We start from the raw sequence: 16,313 nt of genomic DNA, 5'->3' as shown, positions 1-16,313 counted from the left end.
TGGGAATTCGGAGATTGGGGAGGGGTAAATTGCGTAAACACAGTCAGGTTGATTTTCTGTAAGGCCGTGGTATCACTCCGGTCGAGCCGGCTCATTCATGCCGAAGCATGGCTCTCCCACACTTGTGTGAATTGTGATTAGTCCCTTTATGTCTCAAGATACCAGATGATACAAGAACTCAAACAACAGATGTCAACCCGATGACCGTCAGCACAGCACCTATTAGAGACACTGGGTCCTCTGAATTATCATGAGCATCTTTCAAGTGAACAGAAAAATAAAACACAATCGACGTACTTACGACAAATTATGTCAAAGATTTTGTCTGTGTAATACATTCACGTTTACTATCTCACAGTCCAGTTTCTAGGCCATTTGTACAGTAAAGTTTGCATGACTAAGAAAACTGAAAGTACCTACCTATGATGTAACTAACATTAAAATAATATTTAAAGTAGATACTATCAGACTTTATAATTTAAAATTTCCGACGATGCACACACGCAACGATTGCAAACTTCAAATCGATAATATCGATTTTGAAGCGATTGCATCGATTTTGTTAATAATTTTAATTGTTTTTCTTACATTCAATCTCATTATCGAAATCACAACAAAACATTACAGTATTCAGTTACTACATTACACAGATATTACTAAAAGTATCTAATGACATAAACAAAACAGATATTCCCAAAAATAATACCAACAATATTGGTCACAGACATCATTAAAAGATTTCCGAACCAAAACATCTCCTCCTACACTATTCACCCCCACATTGGCCATTCGATATCATAATTATTCAACCAATACAATTAATTAGCACTATGTAAACAATGTATCAATTTTCTATTAATGTAATGGCTTCATAATTATGTGGATAAAACCTTGGACAAAAGTAGGTTTGGCTCGATTTTTTGTGACCAAAATTGTCCAATATCAGGTTACGGCTACCAAAAACATTCACCCGCTGACTATAAATACGATGTCAAAGCCTCAGGAAATCGCTAATTGTTTATGAAAATGGATCGAGAAGTTATTTCTGGCAGCAAGATTGTCAAACACCGCTTTAGCGATTATTTATATCGGAAGAAACTTTCCGATGTTATTTTTTTACTGTTTTTCCCTATAAAAATGTTTTGGACACAAAATTTGGCAGTCACTGTATTAAAATTATTCTCGCCTTAAGAATATTCCTTCTTATTTATAAGGAAGAACTATGTAAATATCCAAGTTAAGTATTGTACGAGAAAGCAGTAAGGACACCAATAACCAATTGTCTTTAATTACGCGAAGATGTTTCGATTATGTAAGGACATGAAGCAACCAGGGGGCCGGAAGCCGGCCGCGGACGGCAGCCGGTCCGTCGTGCACGTGCCTCCGGTCCGGTAGCTCCTGCTTAACTCGAATAAATCAGTGAAATCAGTCTTAACCGCAACGCCACCGCAAAACTGTTACCCAATCGGTTCCACGGACAGAATGGTAGATTTGACAATTAGAATATAATGGAGAGTCCGACTGGAATATGCGCATATTTAGGAACAAATAACGTGAAAATTATAGCAGCCGCTGCTGCCATCTCAATACTGACTCATTAGGAATTTCAAAACGCGTACATGCTCAAATGAACATAATGAACACTTTGTCAAACAAACACCTATAGGCTGTACTGTGTATCTCTGGAAATTGTATTGCATTTGTAATATTCAGTCTCGATACTTGGACGGGAATGCTGGAATCTATCTGTTTTATAAATTTCATCGATTAACCTCAGAATAAAACATCGTAGAAAACCAGTTCGAAAAAAGTTTGATGTGAACACAGCATACAATAATAGGGATATCTTAAATCAAAATAAAAACAAAAACTACAGTCTGAAGCTTAAAACTACCTAAGTCACTTCACGAAAGAGGCAAGAGAGCACAAGAAATATACAAGCTACAACCTACAATCAGTTTTTGCTTAGAAAAGGCTCCAAATGAAATTCACTGCACGAAAATGAAATAAAGTTGTACATAGAGAGTACATGACAGGTAATAGGGAGCGTGAAACTCGCTCGTTCAGACTTGCCAAACATAAATATATAAAACTATAATGCTATATAATTGAGGCACTTGCATCTCGCGATACATTTATTCAAACGTGTAGTCGGAACGCGACAAATTATCGCGGGTGCCGACAAAGGGTTGCATGACGTCACACGACGACTAAAAACATTCCCAGCGCGCCATTAAAAGGGAGAGATCTAGCACTTTTGTCGCGCTAACCCAAAGCTTTGCAATGCTCAATGATCCACTAAAGCAGTGCGCTAAATTGAGGGACAATACAAACCGGCGCGCATAAGGCCCGGCTCCACCACAGCGGAGGCGAGATGAACGGAGCGGAGACTACATTTTAAAAACAAATACAATTTCGTTATTTACACATTGAGAGACTACTGGAGACGTCTCATATTTGAAACAGGGAAGTGAGCTATATCTCGAGAAGACATTATACTTTGCATTAGTTGAAAACGAAGATGTGAGACATAGAATTATGAGCGGACCTACAAGCTTAGGTAGACACCTGAACTGAACTAAAAAACCACCTCTCTTCGCCACTTTTGTGGAGTCTAAGTGTGCGTGTGGGGTACCGTAAACATAATGCCGCTGAATTATCTCGAGCGATGGTCCATGAACCAGTACCTATTTGATAACAATTGATTAAGCCAACAACCGTAGAGGTAAAGTAGACTTCTGTCAAGATCATTCAGCAACTGCCAAACTTAGAACACTGTTAGTCAAACAAGACATTCATTTTAATACAAAACGAATACACATTACTGAAGTGATACACAAGTATCCAGAACATAAAAAAATGCTAAGTACGGAACCTTAAAAATGTCGTAGAAAGTAGAATTTTCCGGCTAGTGTCAGGTGTTATTAAAGGACACGCGGCGGCGCGTACAGATAGACATAAGTACAGTCAGACTAGTATATAATAAGACTGTCGCACGGGGAGCCACTGAAAGGGGTAATCGCGGGAACGCTTACAAAACAGCTTGCAAAAAACTTAAAGGATTATTGTATGACGCTTTAGTGGAAGCAACTACGCACACCACATAGGAAACTCCAGCGCTGATTAAAGTGACAAGTACTACAACTTTATATTTAAAATGGCTGCTCATTAAATCATAGCACTGGAAATATCTGGCTGGAAAATGATATTGTAACCCAATACAACGATAAACAGCGAACATTTTCGGGAAAGGTGCACTTGTTTAAACAAACAGCTACTTACGTTAATATGTATATAATTAAGGACTCATTTCAACTTTATTACGAATTCATTGATGTATCACGTAGCCGGGAAATACTTACCTTCCGCGCGATGCGATGGATTTCTGATTGTTCATGCGCATGAAGTAGGTACTTACCTGAAAGCAAAATAACATCAATGAAATATGTGCACTGATTCCAACATTTATTTATTAAGATAACAAGCACGCGAATTATTGCCGAACAACGGCATGGCGATGTTAATTTACCTGCATTAAAAGTTAATTTGCAACGTTTGTTTTAAATAAATAAGTAAATTAGATAAAGATTAAACGTAAAAATCTTAACACTATTGTTGAATATTTCGGTTGCACTCAAAGAATAGCCTGCTCGCCTGCTGATGGGCTGGGCTCTATGTAATTAGACCAATTTAAATCTTAATTAATATTAATTGTCCGACGGCGGAACGAATCTGTCGTATAAGTACTGCCGCGGAAAAAAGTCTTAACGAACATTTTGCATTTTATTTAATTAACGGTGGTAAAGAAAATGTTAAAATTTCGAGTTTGGAACGCGTCGTTTGAGCGGTCGGTAGGCCGGTGTCGCCTTTGCAGTTTGAAGCGTTCTCGAGGGTACGTGTCGAGTCGCGCGCCGCGTCGTCGCGTCCTAAGATTTTTTCTCTCGACTGTACAGTAAAATAATACGTACTTTTTTTATCCACGCCGCCGTGCTCATTGTTGGCGCTTCAATACAATACGATGCCCCTAGTACTCTTAATACGGATGTTAACATTTATTATTCTATTAAATTATCCACTTGCCTCCGTATCAAGTTTATTTCGTAATATCATTCTTCATCACTGGATCATTTAACGTTCTCTTTAAAGAGCGTCGTCTTGGTATTTCGTGAGTCATTAGCGAATGAATCATTTGATTTAAAATCTGTTTAGAAATATAATATTACTGTAGTCTAGACGTGTTACTACGCCGCTCATACCACTGCCACGCAAGTTATTAAATTGAATACAATAAACAATAAACGGACAGTAAAACTGATCAGGAATTAACAGAACAATTGTCGTTAGCTCCCCTTTCTTCACCCCTCCCCCCGCTATACTTCTCACCCCCTATACTATGTTATTAATTTAATTTACACCCAATGTTTCTTTTATTTGGGTTTCATTTCGTAAAATGCACCTGTAGGTGGCTATAGGGCTGGCAGACATTTGTTGATATAAATATTATTTGTGTTGATGTTGACAAATAGGTAGTGCTAACTTAATGTTTTTACTACCGGAATGATATACAGTATGACTTTATAAAATATGTTCTTGTTATGATATTCATACTAGGACATATATTCTGCTTGAATGGGCCCCATGATTTTTCCCATTATTCTTTCGGAAATGAGCTAATTGTCATACGATACTTAGCCATTGTCCTGCACTGTTTGTAACCACGGGTGTAGCTAGTTTCGTCCGTATCAATTATACGGGGCCCTCAGGTCATGGGAGCCCCTAACATGCATAAGCAAAAGACAAAAACTACCCAATGTTTTTATTCGTTTCAAAAATACATAAGTCAAATTAATCAGTTCCTTCTTTTCTCGCGTAAAGCAGGTTCAAAAGTTGGCAGCAAATTTAGAAAAATTTACGTCATTTTAAGGGTCCCCAAACATGGGTTCGCTGTTATAGCCATAGTACCCCATAGTATCTCAGTTACAATGTATGATACCTCAATTCCGCGACAGATGTCGCTTTTTTATAATAACCGAATATCAGTAAGAGTTGCAATGCTAACCACAACTAGCATTAATGATAATTAAACCTTACGTCCAAACTAATTAAGTCCATTTTTGTAAGGCTATACCACAGACGTTTTGTTCACAATGTATGCATTTGATTACGTTACCGTGTGTATTCCATATTCAATGTAATTGTAGAAGAAAAAAAAAGGAAATTATTTAAAAAAGAACTTTTGCTTTTTGACAGCCCTAACTACAGTATGTTACAAATATAATTTTAAGAATTAAGACAATGTTGGTTACTTTTTGTCTTTGCGGTTTAAATTAAATTAAATTAGTTGTACGTAAGCATGCCAAATGAAGTATTCTAACGAATACGCAAATGTTTCTTGAAACCTACGACCAAGTTCGCATAAATATCGTCAGTTACGAATTAGAACCTGGTTTTATTAAGGTAAAACCTTAAGCACGCTTAAGAAGTAAAACAATAATTTCTATAACACAATTTTGTTTTCAAAAGCTTCACAATAAGTCCTGATGCTGTATTAAAGACATATTTCACCGAGCTCCTAAGTATTTAAAGCATCAAGACATGTAAGTAACTCGATTAAAACGACCACGTATAATAAAATATAAGTACAGCCTTGCATAACCTTACAATACAAAGGAACCGTTAATTATAATAATTAGTAAAAATAAAAATATAAATATAAATAATGCAGGTTAAAAATATGGTGAGCAAAACTGCTGGCACGCGCTTGATACGGCATAATGAGCCGCTCGGAAAATGAACCGCAACGCTCCGCAAATATAACAAAACAATGGTTTCGAAGAAAATTTAGTCGTAAACAGTGTTCTAAGCGTTCTAAGTGTGGCGTTAATTATTAGTTTAAGTATTCATAAAAATGTACGTTAACACCGACCCCGAGGCGGAAGCGAGCAAAAAGTTTTATTCCAACTTTATTGTAACCGGGCTGCGACTTGTCGGACGAGCGCGCGACACGACACGACACGACATGTCGTACATGCAAACTTTAAGCTTTTTATCATCCTGTATCTTTACGAAATCAATTGTAAAAAATGTATCAGCTACTTTCCAATTATTTGCGAAACGATACAAATACTCGTACTATCATATTAAATATTTTAACCTGCGTAGCGTGTTACAAGAACTTATATAATTAAAGTAATTAGCTAACTTAACAATAATTTTAATTACATTACAATACAAGTTACCGAACAAAGAATGTTAATTTAATATTCAGTTTAAGGTTGAGAATGTAGGTGAATAATAATTGATTCAAATTAACAAATAAGTACTAATAATTGTATAAGATGCTATACCAAAATTAACTACGACATCATAAGCAATCCACGACAAACCACTACTGGACTATGAGCCTCCTTAACATAAGCCTGGTCATAACACAAAAATTAAGAAACACGAAATTTTTGTTCTAATTTCATTTACCTACAGCAAAATAATAAAAATCTACGACGACGACTCTTCTCCTAGCCTTTGGCTTAGGCAAATTAAATGTAGTAGTTCTGTTAAGCTTTGCATCTTTTTACTAAAACTTGTCTACAGCAAGTTTTAAAGATTTTCTACAAATTTATTTATCCAAATGACATTACCAGAGAAGTGGCATTTCAAACTGAGAAAAATGTATGTGGAAATGTTTATGTTCTGTATAAATGAAAATGGATCTCCGAAATGTTTGTTCGAGCACAACTCCAGAACTGCTAGACCGAATTGGATAAATCTTCTTTTGTTGCTATTTCAAACAAAGTTTGTATGAAAGATTAGACTTATTCTCCAGGAACATAAGGCAATAAGACCTGAGTAAAGCCAGGAAAGGCTGCTAGTTACATAGAGGTAAATACAACAGCTATGACTACCTGTACCAACTTCGGCGATTATGAAAAAGTTGTGCTATTTACCCGACTGCGCCAGAAGGAGGGTTATGTTTTTCGAGTGTATGTATGTATGTATGTATGTATGTATAATTGTTTGGCACGCTCTACAGCCTAAACGGCTTGATGGATTTTGACTTGAGAGGTGTCGTTAGATTCGTATTTACTGTGAGAGTGACACTGGATATATCAAAATAATAAAAAAACAAAATGGCGGATTTTTGGCGCCAAATTCGAATATTTCTCACTCTCTAGCCTGAACGACTCGATGGATTTCCGCTCGATAGGGGTCGTTTGATTTGTATTTACTGTGAGAGTGACCCTAGATATATCAAAATAAAAAAAAACTAAAAAAGATTAAATAAAAAAAGTAATTTAAAAAACTAAAAAACCCGACTGCGTTTCTTTAAAATATTAAAATGAAAAAACCCTAAAACAAGAAAGTCATCGTAAAATTTAAGCAGTCGGGACCCATTCTAGAAAGCCAGCCGTATGTGCCCTCACAAAGTCTTTATATTTAGAATGGGTCCCGACTGCTTACATTTTACGATGACTTTCTTGTTTTAGGGTTTTTTCATTTTAATATTTTAAAGAAACGCAGTCGGGTTTTTTAGTTTTTTAAATTACTTTTTTTATTAATTTTGGTTCTCCACGGATAACAATTAATCAAATAATACTCTAGAGTAATAAAATTGTAATAGTCAAAGTAATGTATAAAACGTACGGGGGCTGACATATCTTTGATAAAAAGATTTAGATTAAAAAAAACATGTATGACAAAGAAATAAAAGAAATGTAAATAAACGATGAAAGAATGTGTTATGGTTCACTCGTTCTTCGTAACATCATTAAAACTAAAATGTACGGGACCGTTTTAATTTTTGTTTAACGAAAATAAACAAATCCGACAAAGCAATTGTAAATCAACTTCCAAGAAAATGAGAGAGTTATGTGTATAACATTTCTTTTCTTTTTTCGTGCAAAACGCGAGGGAAGGAATACGCAATATATTTTAATACGTTTTTTTTTTCTATCTGGTTGACAGGAGCCCCTATAAATAAAAATACGCGATGCGTCGCACTGAATTATACCATCTGTCAAGCCATATTTGATGTTATTTGTATTGAAAATAGATATTATAATGCCGTATTAGTAACCGTGACAATGTGAGCAATGACATGATATAGGTGTTAACCTTTCCATGTTTTCTCTGTAGTCGTATATTTTTTTTAATACACTATTTTTTCTGGTCTTTTCCCGATTACCGTTGACTTCTGATGTATATCCAACAGTCCATTGACTTAGGTCAAAGTGATCATTACTAATTAATCGATAATAATAACTACATTGAATGCAAAATCTTTGGATCGGTATAGGTTTTTGTTAGAATCTCTAATACAACTAATGTAAAAAGTCAATCTTAACCAAAGATTCGTGTGATCGCCAAGTCAAATGTCAGTCAGTGTCATTCCTTACATTGATTCGAATGACTACACAGTTGGCGCGGTGGCTGGGCAACTGTTTGCCGTGTAACGAACAGCGGGTTCGATTCCCGCACGGAGCTACTCTTCACCCACGACACAGGAGGAAATTCTAGTGTGAGGCAACGTTTTTTTAAAAAAGCAAATGCCATTTGTGTACATTGACTTATAATAAGACCTCCTATTTCTATGGCTTACTGCGCTTCCTAATACACTAGCTTTCTAAAATATTATAAGTTCCCACCTTTTAAACGGGAGCGCGCAGTGTGCGTCTTAAAACTATCCTTATATGCAGTAAGTGCAGTACATGTGTATATGAGTATAAGTGCTAAGTGCTTGTCAGAGGCAATAAGGTTTAAGTTTGAGTGGAAAATGCGCGAAAAATTGTACCATTTTTAAAATCTGTTCAGTCAGTATTGGAAAAGAGGCGTGATTTTAATAAGATTGTCAGTTGTGTTTGGCAGGAACACGCCAGTAGAATAGTGGTATATAGCATTTTCATGTAGAATATTCTAGCAAGTGGCTCGGAGGTTCACCAGTCAACAATGTTGCGATAAAGAAGAGTAATGACTGCATCATATGCCCACATCAGTCACTGCAAAATGTACGTGCATCATCAACAGCCCGTAAATTCTACTGATGGACTACTCCTACTCTACAAAAGCGAAGTTTGACACAATCTTCACGTTTGACGAGTAAATTGGAGATCACAGTCCAAAAGGTTCAAGTTTATCAGAGATCAGAACAGCCTTGTCTTTACTAGTACAAAATGAAAAACAAACTCACAATAAAACACATAGCGTTCATTTCCGCACGACGACGCGACGTCTAGATAGTTACTGCCGTATTTACAATACATACACATTGTTTCACACATAGAATAAATAAAACAAATTACTTTGCAACAACACTGCTCGTATACAACAATAATAATTATAATGTACATATAAAATAATATAAATAACAATGAGGTAGATTGGATATAAAGTTAATTAGTCCATTGTTTAGCAATGAATGGAAGTTGTAGAAACGAGAATGAATGATGCAAGAAAACGGATACGAATAGGTACCACTCGGTCATAGTGTGGGTACATGGACTACTGGGGCTTATAATGTAGTGTGGAACGGTTGAGATGTTTGTCTGTTGATATATACTATGTATCACAGTTTCATTATTTACATCTATGTATTATTAAGCCAATAAAGGAGATATTTCAATGTTTTATTTAGATTGTCGACTTAAATCAGTAAAAATATCAATTAGTGGTTTGTTTACCAAGTTCGATTGGATCAGTTATTTCCTAAAGAATGTGACATTTCGCTAAGTTCTTCGAATTCAATATAAAAATATGTCATGCAACAAAGTTGCAGCAACTAGCCGACCCCTAAGGACCTGCAATATGACAACCGACAAGTAAATATAAGTTAAATGGTCGCGCATACAATTATTACGCGTGCACACATTGAAACAGTGCAAGATGCATACTCCGAGCAAAAACTGGCTTCAAACCTCACACAATATGACTTGTAGTTAGCGTCATAGGATGGAATAAAAATAAAATGTAATTATAATTATTATTTGCCCGCATTCGTGTCAGCCCGCCATGTCTGTATTGATAGTAATAGTTAGGGGAACAATAAAATATACTTTAATTAGTGGCGACGTCGTACATTCGGGGGGGGCATCGACCCTCGCGCGGCCCGCGGCCCGCAAGGAGGGTACGCGATCCGATACGGAGGCGATACGACTTAACTATTCGACTAATGTGATGACAAGCTGTTTTTGAGAGTGGAACTTTGCGTGATTTCCACGGATAAAACTTTGGTGTTACCGTTAGCTGCAGAAGTTAAGGATGGGGCGATGTTTCGGATAAAGTGTTAGCAATTATGTCGAACGACTATCAACTTGTCGGTCGGTACTTTGTTACGATAAAAGTTGTCTGCGGCTGTTTTGTGTTGAAATATTTTTTTCCAACACCTATTACGTTTTATAATACCTATTGCCATAGGCGGCGTTGTGGAGGTAATCTATTCATGGAAGGTAGATAGCCTTATTTATTTATTATCAAGAAGTAAGCTACCTAATAAACAACCCGCATAAACGGTAATATATTTAACGTTTTATTAAAATACCTCCATGATGAACATTTTATGAAAACCGACTGCGTAAAAAGAAATTAACAATCATAAATAATTCAATGACGCTATCCGTAACGACGGCGGAACGACAATCGTTTACTATAACTGGCTCGGAGCTAGCCTATATAATTTGATGCAACGATGTTGCGATATGAAAAAAAGAAGTGACCGCGACACTTGGCAGTTTTGTTTTTTATTATTTTTCATTTATAATTATTATGTGAATTTTAAATTGTGTTCTGACATTGGTTATAATATAACGGGCCCAGTTATAGGGCAATTCGTGTTGGTACGAAAATGGACAAGTTTTTAGTATGGACGGCTTTTTGTTAACAATTAATAACTTGGCAATATTATTAAACTTCATTGCAGAGTAAACTAACTTGGTAAGAAAATAAAGACTGAGTTGTATGATCAAAGAGACATCAGACCACCACAGATGGGGCTTATCATGGCTGATGCCGATCCGAAGCTGCGGACTGTCTAGCGGGTTACCGGGACTCCAGGTCGAAAAGCAGGAGTAGAAACGGGGTGATTTTTAGTCAATAAGAGTTTGACTCTCCCTCTCACTTCGGTACTTCGAGTCAATCTTTTAGGTACTTCGAAGTTATACTATTTAAATGCCAGGATAATGTATGTGTTTGAGTAAATCTAGTAAACTCAGTGCAATAATAGTCCTGACACTGCTTGACATAATTATGTGTGTTGGTTGTATGTCAAGCCTCAAGGACTCGAAAGCTAATTTTGCTCTAATTGGATATCATTCGATAGATGCATTATGCCCAAATATATACGTTTGATATTGGCTAAAACTATATAATTAAGTAACTATTAGTAATATTTGAATGATATAGGTAAACTATAAAATTATCTATCAGAAGTAGTTTTTCCGAAATTGCTAGGAACAATAGAGACAAAAATTGACATCATCATATCAGTCATAAGACGTCCACTGCTGAACATAGACCTAACCCAATGACTTCCAGATTTGCCGTTTGGAAGCGGCCTCCATCCAGCGGCATTCTCCCTGACATTCTTATTTTTTTGATCTTGAAAAAATCTTAAATGAAAAAAACTCTGTCTTCAGTATAAACCAATTTTTTTCCAACTTATTTGCTTGTAAAAGTTGCCAAGCTATTTAGGAACTTAAAGCAATTAGGATAAGGTAATGTGCATGGGACGTCGAGGTCGTTCCCCGATTACTCTTAGCAGAAACATATAAGCAATCTATGTAATTTCTCTCATTTGTAACTAAAGGGCCTAATCAGTTTTGTAGTACAACGAAACAATTACATTTGTGTTATGTTGAAGACATTATTACAATGACCGGTACCTCTTTAAGATTTTAACTGAAAAATATAAATTGAACGAATCTTTGTTCCGCGTGTAACCAATTACGAATAACCAATGTTTAGTCGTATATACTTATTGCTGTTGTAATTTTAATTTTAAACCTTGTATCTTAAAGTCATAAATTATTTGAAAGATTTTTTTACTTGTCGGTAAACGCAATTACGTATACTATTAGACGTACTTCTTCAAAACTCTTTGTACCATTTCTAAAACGATATATACTTATTTTTTAGTAAAAGTTCTAATTTTTAACAAAGAACAAATCAATTTTGGTCCCCACTGGTATAGAACCTGTTGCGACATAGGTAGGTTAGTTCATAGTTGCGACATATACGAGTACCTATAGAGAGAGATAGTTACATCGCGCGATCCCGCTTTAATTAACTATTAGTTACCTTAGCAGTAATTACTGAATGTACTGAGCATTACCTTGTGACGTCACGGTCTTGATATGACGACTAATTCGAACGGTTAATTGTCTGTAAGCTGTATGATGTGGCGACAGCTAAGTTATATACATCTGTCAGATCTCCTACTCTTTGGCGGATGTCGGAAGAACTGATTGAGGGACTAAACTCTTTTCTTGTTCTGGTACACTCTGCAGTGATAGACTGCACGTTGGCTGGCGCGGAACGTGTAGCGGGTTCTATTCCGATACGGAGCAACTCTTTCTGTGATCCACAAATAGATGTTTCGGGTGTTTGTAAACGCACTTACGACAAAGGAAAAAATCTTAGAGTGTGGTAACATTAAAAAAAATCCTAAACTTTTTTAACTGCTATCTCCAACCCGTCAGTCAAGCGTAGAGGTTATGGCAGACTCTGTTAATCTCTACTCTTGAGAAATGGCAATGGCAGACTCTGTTTAGGAAAGGCCTAAACATTAATCGCTTCACATACTTCCATGTACTGGATATTGAACTTTCATCTTTGTTGCACAGATTACTTACTGAACTTGTGGTGTCTATTGCAAAATGGAGCCCGGCTTTGTTGCAGTGCAATTAGTTTAGTGACTGAGCCTCGAACCATTTGAGCCCACTTTAACTTCTTAACATAAGCTCCTCACCACACTATTATGTTATCAGCTTAGATTTATACACATAAAGTATACTAACTTTCCGTCTATGGTAATTTGAAAGCGTACTACCGAATCGCTTCAGATCTTGGTGAAATAATACTTCAAGTTGACCACCACAAGCCCAGTAGCGGTGATACTGGACACGAAGCCGAAAACTCAACGAGTTGTCAAGGCTCCGGCTTGAAGAACAGAAGTAAGTAGTCAGTAATAGTCTGACAATCCCTCTCGCCTCGCCCAAGGTAGAAGAAGATATTGGATGATTTTCATCCCGCAAAAAACGTTATTTGCGATTTTTTTAAATCTTTTCATTGACCTTAGAGCCCATTCAATACAAACGAATAAACCACACAATACGTTCAAAAGCGCACACTTCTATTCTATTTATAACTCAAGTAGCCACACATACATACATACCTAACACAGAAGTACAACTTTTACTAAGTAATCTCCTCCACATAAATTAAAAAGCCTACTCTACGTAACTCAAGATAAACCTAGAACGAGAGACTTGCTCCGATATTTCGATGGGAAAATGAAGGCGTCTATTCAGAAATTGATTTCCTATCACAGAACACGCAGGCGACATCTCGGTTAGAAGATTGTCTAGAATTAAGTCATGTCCAATCAGTCACCTACATGCCTCGTAGAGTCTGACATAATGACACCAGTACAGCAAGCTGTTTGGCAATCTCGGTGTTGTTCAGTCTTACATTGACATTGCCAGAACATCTCATGCCATAATATGATCTGCAAATAGCGTATTTATGACAGTAAGCATCATCAGTAATAAGGTCAATTTTAAATCCCAATAATATTTTGCTTAACCTGTTAATCCAATCTGAGACCATCAGTAGGGTCTCTCACATGCAACTGTATCAAATAAATCAGACCATGTACCAAATGAAATTTTTCATTTACTTTTTCATTTCAAAAGACGAAACGACCACTCACTCAAAACGAAAGTCACAATATTAAACTGATAAAACGAACAAATGTTATATTTAAAACCCGATGGAGACACCGCCAAACCGACCAACCTTTTAAAGACTTAGTTTACATGCAGCTTTTAATAACGTATCACTCTGTGGTTTCCTCTATGAAGACAAAGATATTACTGTGTCCAGTGAACTGACAGGCAGGTTATTGAAAAACGCCGTTATAGGTCCATTTATATATATCTGCAATAAGTTATTAAAGGCAATCAAGAATGGCGAATGGCGCACAAACTTTTCATTTGAACAGTTCCCTTTCGAGATGATTGGAGATTTGTAATTCAGTTTTCCAAAACTCTAGACTAGAGAGTGAACCTTTCGCAGGCGGATATTGAAGTCGAGACTTTTTATCCCTATCTATCCAATCAATACGATAACCAGTCAATCAAACGTCGATTGGAGTGAACAGAAAGTTTAAGTTTCAAAGGCTACGCTCAGCATTTAAAGAGACAGCCTCATATATAACTGCGGGCTTAGTTCAACTTTGTTTTATATTTAACGAGATCGAAACGAGCCCGCGTTCGGCGCTCTGATTGGTTGACTCCAGTGAAGCAACCAATCATATCGCTGAACGAGGTTTCGTGTCGATCTCGTTTAACGTAAAGCAAAGTTTTACTAAGGCACCAGTTCAGACATATATCGAGATGTATTTATTTATGAAGAATTTATTTTCAAAGCTATGAAACGTCGACTTCAAACGTGGGGGAACTCTTTCATATTAGCGGTTTAAATCGGAGCCGATCTTTGACAGGGCGCGTGGGTTTTGAGAGATTTTAAAAAAGTGATTTAACTCGAGTGACGGTTATGGTGATTTCAGATTAGGTGTCATTGTGTAAGATTTCACCTAATTTGGGACAATTAAGATCAGGCGGCGAACAATCCCTTTGACAATGGCTGCATGTCGATAACGTCAAGACCAGCAGTGAAAGATGCATGGGGGTTTGAAATCCGTATTAATTTATATCGGCAGTTTGGGAAGCAAAGGCCGTCACTACAATAGAAATGTTTGCACCATTCAAAGCATACAGAGAAACCAAACTTACCCCTTTGAGAGTATAACAGTCAGTTCTTTACCCACACCTATCGATATTGGAGTAAAGCTACTCTCGGATCAAATTCTAACACATTTGAAATGACCGGTCAAAGGGCCTTTCTATGAACTACACGGTAGTTGAGCAACCTGGCTGCTTGCAACGTGTAGCGGGTTCGATTCCCTCTTTGTGCGATCCATAAATTGTTGTTTCACGTCTGTGTGTCATGTCATATGCATGTGAAACTGTACCTTTTGCGTAACGCCTACCGTAAACTGTGGGAATCTATCCGATAAAACTACGTTTAAAAATTCAAATCGGAAATGTATACCTTTAATTGTTGCCTCAATTTTTCTATCCCATCCTCGAATCTAAATAAAAAAGAATGATCAAAATCGCTCCGCAATTCGTGGAGATATCGCGTAACAAACAGCCAAAAAGAATGAACGAATTGAAAACTTTTTTCTTTTTTACAGTCGGTTAAAAGTGACGTCATACTTTCAACTCTAGTACAGTAATACAAATACTATTTCAATTGAAAACAATGAAAAAAGGAGTTCATGTTTTCGTTTCTTACCTTCCATCAAATAAATTTTTTGATCACCCAAACATCCCTACAGAAAAACACATTAGAAAGTTATACATTTGCAATGAATGGAAAAATAAACAGAAAACAATTGAATACGAACAAATCAAATGAAAGTCAGAGCTTGATGCTTGAACAAGATAAAAGGTAAATAAAGAATCGTTAAATCGTTCCGCTAGTTAATACAATCTAACAAAAGAAATAAACACGAGATATTAATATCTGGAAGACATGTTCCAATGCAGATTTCCACAGATCAACAACTCAGACCAGACACTAAACATAACTTTAATTAATCGCATTGTACGTATGTACGTAACCTTATATTAAAGCAGTTGATTTCCTTAGCGCAGTTATAAATGACAATAGGGATTTATTCCAAAACCAATAACGCAAACAAAACTGAATCCTATCCTAAGACAATAAGAATCAAATTAGTTGCAACAATAAATAAATTTGCGATCTTACAATGATAGGAGTGAGTTCAGAATTCAAAAGTTCGAAGCACAGTTTTATCGGGACAATTAAGATTGATCTTTATTGTTGTGGAGTAAGGTTGAAGTTGTGATAAGATGGAGTGGGTGTTAGATCCTTGTGGATGTGGTAGGCAGGGTTCCATTACTGACATGATCAAGTCACACTGTAAGAATTTAAGTTCTCACAACGTTTTTATTGAATATGTTTTTGAAGAGTATTCGTAGAAGTTCAGAGGACGGAGGGAGGAGGTCAGGGAAGAG

General features: G+C 36.5%; 1 protein-coding gene across 2 annotated transcripts in view; it reads right to left on the bottom strand.

Annotated features, from left to right (window-relative positions):
- LOC118282471 (protein bric-a-brac 1) overlaps positions 1–16,313 on the bottom strand; it is a 263,672-nt gene that overhangs the window by 176,204 nt on the left and 71,155 nt on the right. The window lies entirely within an intron of this gene.

The sequence above is a fragment of the Spodoptera frugiperda genome, chromosome 25 (assembly GCF_023101765.2).
Source record: "Spodoptera frugiperda isolate SF20-4 chromosome 25, AGI-APGP_CSIRO_Sfru_2.0, whole genome shotgun sequence".
Classification (NCBI taxonomy): domain Eukaryota; kingdom Metazoa; phylum Arthropoda; class Insecta; order Lepidoptera; family Noctuidae; genus Spodoptera; species Spodoptera frugiperda.
The sequence above is the reverse complement of the archived record's forward strand: the minus strand, read 5'-3'. Positions and strand labels throughout refer to the sequence as shown.